Raw genomic sequence first — 6,360 nt, forward strand, 5'->3', positions numbered from 1 at the left:
CTTAGTAATATTCTTAGCTTTGAAATGTACATTGCCTGACAATAATGTCACTTGAGTTTTCTTTTCATTGGTGTTACCATGGTATATATATTTTTGTCTTTTTATTTTAATCTATATATATTTTGATATTTGAAGTATCTTTAGTATAGGAGCATGTAGTCAGGCCTTGCTTTTTTTATGCAATTTGACAATTGCTGCATTTACTTTGGTGTATTTAGACTACTTGCATGTAATACAATTACTGATATGGTTAGATTTAAATCTATTATCATGCTATTTATTTATTTGTCCAATATTTTTTCTGTTGCTTTTTCTTTTTTTCCTACTTTATTTTGTATTAATCATTTTTTTATTCTACTTTATTTGCTATTAAGAGAAAAAACAGATTTAATTATGCATGAATGGATGACAGTGCAAAAAGAAATGTGACCCAATGAGGTGGTTACAATTTGGGGCTTTTTTAAAAAATATACATTCAATCACCATGTATTATTACAGGTTGCAAAATGAATTTTCCCAGAATGAATACATTGTATGTTAGTCCAGATAAAGATATTCTCATACACATTATCACCAACAGATTATTTTCCATTTTTGTGTCCCTTAAATGTTTTGCTTCTTTCTTTCCCCTGTTGATTCCATTCTTTTTTTTCCCAATTTTAAATAGTTTTATTTAAGACATTGCATTTTCCACTTACGATACAGTGCTTATAAAGTGCAATGTTATTTTTCCCTGTGCATGTGTTCCATATTCAAGTATTGAGAATACCCAGTAATTCACCATAGCAGCTGAACTTTTAAGACTGCCAGAGTTCACTACAAATTGGGGTCCTTCAACATGTTACTGCATGGAGCAATGCTATGTAATCTACACTCAGGGTTGGTTTAATCAACTTCTTCAATGGTGGGTCCTGAAGAAGTGCCATCAGATGGAGGAGCACCCCTGCTGGGAAAGCCTCCAGACATGCCCCCAGGCATCCCCCCTGGCATACCCCCTGCACTCTGGTACAGCTTGGTACCAGATGAGTTGCAGACTTTCTCCAGCTCCTTCTGCTGATGCTCAAACTCTTCTTTCTCTGCAGTCTGGTTCTTGTCAAGCCAGTTGATGATTTCGTTGCACTTGTCAAGAATCTTCTGCTTGTCCTCGTCGTTGATCTTGCCTTGGAGTTTCTCGTCCTCCACCGTGGCTTTCATGTTGAAAGCGTAGGACTCCAGAGTGTTCTTGGAAAACACCTTGTCCCTCTGCTTCTCGTCCTCAGCCTTGTACTTCTCAGCCTCCTGGACCATGCGCTCGATGTCCTCCTTACTCTCTTTGGTGATGTTGATCTTGTTCTCTTCCCCAGTGCTCTTATCCACAGCAGAGACATTCAGGATGCCATTGGCATCAATCCTGAAAGTGACTTCAATCTGAGGAACACTATGGGGTGCAGGAGGTATGCCTGTGAGCTCAACCTTGCCCAGCAGGTTGTTGTCCTTAGTCGTGACGTGCTCACCTTCATAAACCTAGATGAGCACCCCGGGCTGGTTGACGGAGTAGGTGGTGAAAGTCTGCGTCTGCTTGGTGGGAATGATGGTGTTCTACTTGATGAGGACAGTCATGACCGCGCCAGCAGTATAGTAGTGGATTGTTTTGTAGTTTTTTTTTTGGTTGTTGTTAACAATTTCTAAAGTTTATTTATTTCTTTTGAGAAGAAGAGACAGGCAAACCTGTCAATTGGATCAATTCCATGATCCAACCCCAAAGTTAGCTGGCCTGGATCACAGGCATGTGTAAGTCCAGTGTATTTAGAAATGTCTCATTATATGATCATAGGACCTTTCCTATGTGAGTTCAGTTACATCACCACTGCACCAGCACCTGGCTCCTTTACTGGGTTCAATTTTATTTTATTTTTTCCTGGAAGAGGTTTTAGCTTTTAGGCGCATGTGCTTACTGGGAAGAGAGAAAAAGAGACAGACACGATGAGGGGGAAAGTGAGAAATCAGGGGGACTGGCCTCACTGCAATCCCTTCTCCTCCGTTCTCCAGAAATCTTGGGCATACATAGACATCTAGGAATACTAAAACTGCTACCACAGTTTATATAAAATCTCACAACAATTAAGTATATAACTCTGGACCTGCCCTGTAGCTTAGTGGTTAAGGGAAGATAGAGCCCACCAAGCCCACGAATCCCAGTCTCAGTGGCTTGAAAAACAGGTGCATGTGTGTGCATGCCCAAAATTCTAGCAGGGTGGAGAAATGGACTGCAGCTGACCACGCTCCAATGCAGGATGGTTTCTCTCTTTCTGTCTCTCTCTGGCCAGCAAGAATGACCTTTGGCAATGAACAACAATGAAAATGAATCTAATCCTGAAGTATTTATATTTATATAGCAGTATAAGAGGTCATCTAAATATTCATGGAAAATGGATATTATGAAAAAAAACTATGCATGAATTTTAGTTTTTTGCAACAAAATAAATTTATGTATTTTTAAGAAATTTTATTAACTTTATCAATTTTTTTAAATTTTAATTTGACAAGAGCAGGACAGAGTGAGAGAGAGAGAGAGAGAAAGAGGGAAAGTGAGAAAGCAAGCTGCCAGGTCCAGGACTTGAACACAGTTGGCCATATGGCAGTCCAGTGCCCTTAACCACCATGCCACCTGCTGGCCTTCAACAAAATAAACTCACTCTTTAATTCCATTTTTTTCACAACCATTAAAAGTCCCTAATACTTTTTAACAATAAGAGCCTGTCAATTATATTCATGAGTTTTACAAGAAGAAACTATTTTTTTACAGAATTATTTTTATTTAACTTTATTTATTTATTTATTTATTTATTTATTTTAATTTGACCAGAGAGGGACAGAGCGAGAGAGAAAGAAAGAGAGAGGGAAAGTGAGAAAGCAACCCGCCAGGTCCTAGACTCGAACTGTGGTCAGCCATGTGGGAGTCCAGCATCCTTAACCACCACACCACCTGCCGGTCCCACAACATCCTTTTTAAAAAATACTTTTTCTTTATAAAGAAATGTGATAAAGTACATGCACACACTCATGAGAATGAGAGAGAGCTAAAGAAGGAGAGAGAGATGAACACCCACCAGGGGTCTGGCCTGTCAGATCTTTTTTTTTTTTTTTTTTTTGAGAGATTTTCACTGTAGGGCGCGTGCGCTCGCCAGACAGAGAGAGACATAGAGACAGAAAGCGAGAAATCACCCCCCAGGGGGGATGGTCACGCCGCAATCCCTTCTCCTCCATTCTCCTCTCAGGATCTTGGGCACACACGCACACACGCCCGGTGTGAGTTTTAAGCCACTGGGTCCGGGACACAAACCGCGGTCGACTACGTGGGAGTCCAGCGACATAGCCATTACGCTAACTGCTGGTTCCCTGGCCTGTCAGATCTTGAGCACTCATGTGTTAGCCCAGCATATTTCAGGCTGAGAGGCTGAGAATTCAAGCCATGGTTGCCATGTGGGATCCAGCTTCTCTTGAGCAGCTCATTACCACAGCAGCACAGAACTAGCCCTTATATAAGGGATAGGGAAGGACAAGAGGGGCATGTCCGAGAGAACAAATGACTTATTAGAAAAATAGTGGGCCCATAGAAGAGTAAGTGGGAGATATGACCATTTTGTGACAATGTCTAGATTTGGTGCCAACTTTTCATCTGAGAAAACAGAGTTGCTACTGCGGAGAAGTTTTCAATTTGTTATTTTATTGTTTGTTTTAGGATTTACAACACACACCTTTAACTAACACAATCGACCTCCCAGTGATGGTAATATAGTAGAGGTATAAAATAGTACAGTATAGTACATATTTTTCTAAATTTAATTTATTATTATTATTATTTTAATCTGACCAGAGAGAGAGAAGGGAGAAGCAAGAAAGCAAGACGTCAGGTCTAGGACTCAAACTGTGTTTGGCCACGTGGAAGTCCAGTACCCCCACCACCATGCCACCTGCTAGCCCCAGTAATCTTAAAATAATACCCTTATATTTCTTCCCTCTAAAATGTCATGCTATTGTTATATAGTTTACTTTTACATGTGTTATAAATCCTTCATTATATTGCTGTTTTTGTTTAACAGTCAATTATGTTTTTAAAAAGATTTAAATTATCTAAAATAATTTTAAGATTTAAAAACATAAACCTAGTGTATTTATCCATGTAGTTACCATTTCCTATGCTTTTTATTCTTTTGTGTACATCCATATTTCCATCTGATATCATTTTTCTTTTGCATGAAAGACTTCCTTTAACATTTCTTGTAGTGCTGGGTCAATTGATAATGAATTATTTTGCTTAATTTTTAAATGTCAAAAATGTCTTTATTTTGTATTTCATCTTGAAAAATATTTCAGATCCCTAAATTGAACATTTTTTTCTTTTTTTTATTTTTGAGAGGTTTTCGCTATAGGACGCGTGTGCTCGCCAGACAGACAGACAGAGACAGAGAGACAGAAAGCGAGAAATCACCCCTCAGGGGGGATGGTCATGCCGCAATCCCTTCTCCTCCATTCTCCTCTCGGGATCTTGGGCACGCATGCACACGCACCCGGCGTGAGTTCTAAGCCACCGGGTCCGGGACACGAACCCCGGTCGACTACGTGGGAATCCAGCGACATAGCCAATACACTAACTGCTGGTTCTCATCATTTTTTCTTTTTATATTTTAAAAATGTATTTTCCTGGGGCTGGCAGGTGGCATAGTGGTTAAGGGCGGTGGACTCCCACATGATCCACAGTGGTTCAAATCCCGGACCTGGTGGCTTGCTTTCTCACTCTCTCTCTCTCTCTCACTCTCTCACTCTGTCCCTCTCTGGTCAAATTAAATAAATAAATAAATGTTAAAATAATTATTTTAAAAAAATGTATTTTTCCCAATTCTGATATACATTGATTCATACAAGAGATTTTTCAGCCTTATTTTTGTTCCTCTACAACTAATGCATGTTTTTCTTTGCTAATTTCAACTTTCTTTATCACTAAATTTTTTTTTTCTTATGCTCACCAGAAAGAGACAGAGGGCTAGAGAGAGAGGGAGAGCAGAAAGCACCCTACTTCTGTCAGTGGGGAATGGTTATCCTGCAATCCCTTCTCCTCCATCTCGCCCTCCTTTTGGAATTTTGGGCACTGACGCACACATGCCTGGCATGTTCTCAAGTTAAGAGCTCTGGAATTCAAACCATGGGGTCTGCCAGATGGGATCCAACTACCTTATCATCAGGCCAATGAGCTGGCCTGCTGTCGCTGATTGCAAATAATTTATTTACAATTAATCTTGTGCTACTTTTCTTCTGCTCTGGGGCTTATTGAACTTTTGGCTCTTTAGATTTAGAATCTTCTTTTTTTTCCTAGAGAATTAATTTTTTTATTTATCTTTACTTTATTTATTCATTTTAATTTGACCAGAAAGGGATAGAGAGAGGGAGAGAGAGAGAGAGAGAGAGAGAGAGAGAGAGAGAGAGAGAGATAGGACACATGCACTCAGAGAGAGGGGGGAAGTGAAAAAGCAAGCCATCAGGTCTAGAACTTGAACCTTGGTCAGCCATGTGGGAATCCAGTGCCCTTAACCACCACACCACCTGCTGGCCCCTAGATTTGTAGTTTTCAAAAAATTGTAAAATTTTTGGACATCTTTTCTTCAAGTGTTTTTTGTTATGTTTAAGTTTATTTCATGAGAGAAAGAGGGAAGCATGCTCAACAGTTTGTCACGTTGATTCCCTTTTCCCAGCCCTCCAGCTTGTCAGGCTCTTGGGCGTGTATCCCTAGTATGTTTCAGTTCAACAAGGATTTGAACCCTCTATTGATCATATGGCTTCTTGCACTGCAGTTCAGTATGTTATTACCTGCACCACTGTGGCTGGGCCTCTTTAAGTGATTTTTTTAGCTCCTACTGCTCTCCATTGGTGACTCTTATTACATGTTCTGTTCACCCCATCTTTCACCTCCTCTTCCTTTTTTCTTCTTTCTCATGATTCATTTGGGACACTGCTTTTCACTTGATCTTCATGTTCACTAATAATTTTTCTGTAATATCTAATCTGCCATTTTTCCCATCCTTTACATTTGTTATCTCTTTTATTGCAGGTGATGTTAGATTTCTATCTTTCATGACTACTTAACATGATCAATTTTTCCTCTAGCTTCTTATATATGTAGAATAATATTATAATAATGGTTTTAATGTTGCTGTCTACTAACTCTAGAATTTGGGAACCAGCAGTTAGCATAATGGGTATGTCGCTGGACTCCCACGTAGTCGACCATGGTTCGCATCCCAGATCCGGTGGCTTTAAACTCACTCCAGGTGCATGTGCGTGCATGCCCAAGATCCCGAGAGGAGAATGGAGGAGAAGGGATTG

At 39.8% G+C, this 6,360-nt stretch overlaps 1 pseudogene; it reads right to left on the reverse strand.

Moving 5' to 3' along the window:
* Window positions 1-653: 653 nt before the first annotated feature.
* The window catches only part of LOC102490587 (heat shock cognate 71 kDa protein pseudogene), a 101,348-nt pseudogene continuing 95,641 nt past the window's right edge, over window positions 654-6,360 (reverse strand).

This window comes from Tupaia chinensis, unplaced genomic scaffold (assembly GCF_000334495.1).
Source record: "Tupaia chinensis unplaced genomic scaffold, TupChi_1.0 Scaffold000248_1, whole genome shotgun sequence".
NCBI lineage: Eukaryota > Metazoa > Chordata > Mammalia > Scandentia > Tupaiidae > Tupaia > Tupaia belangeri.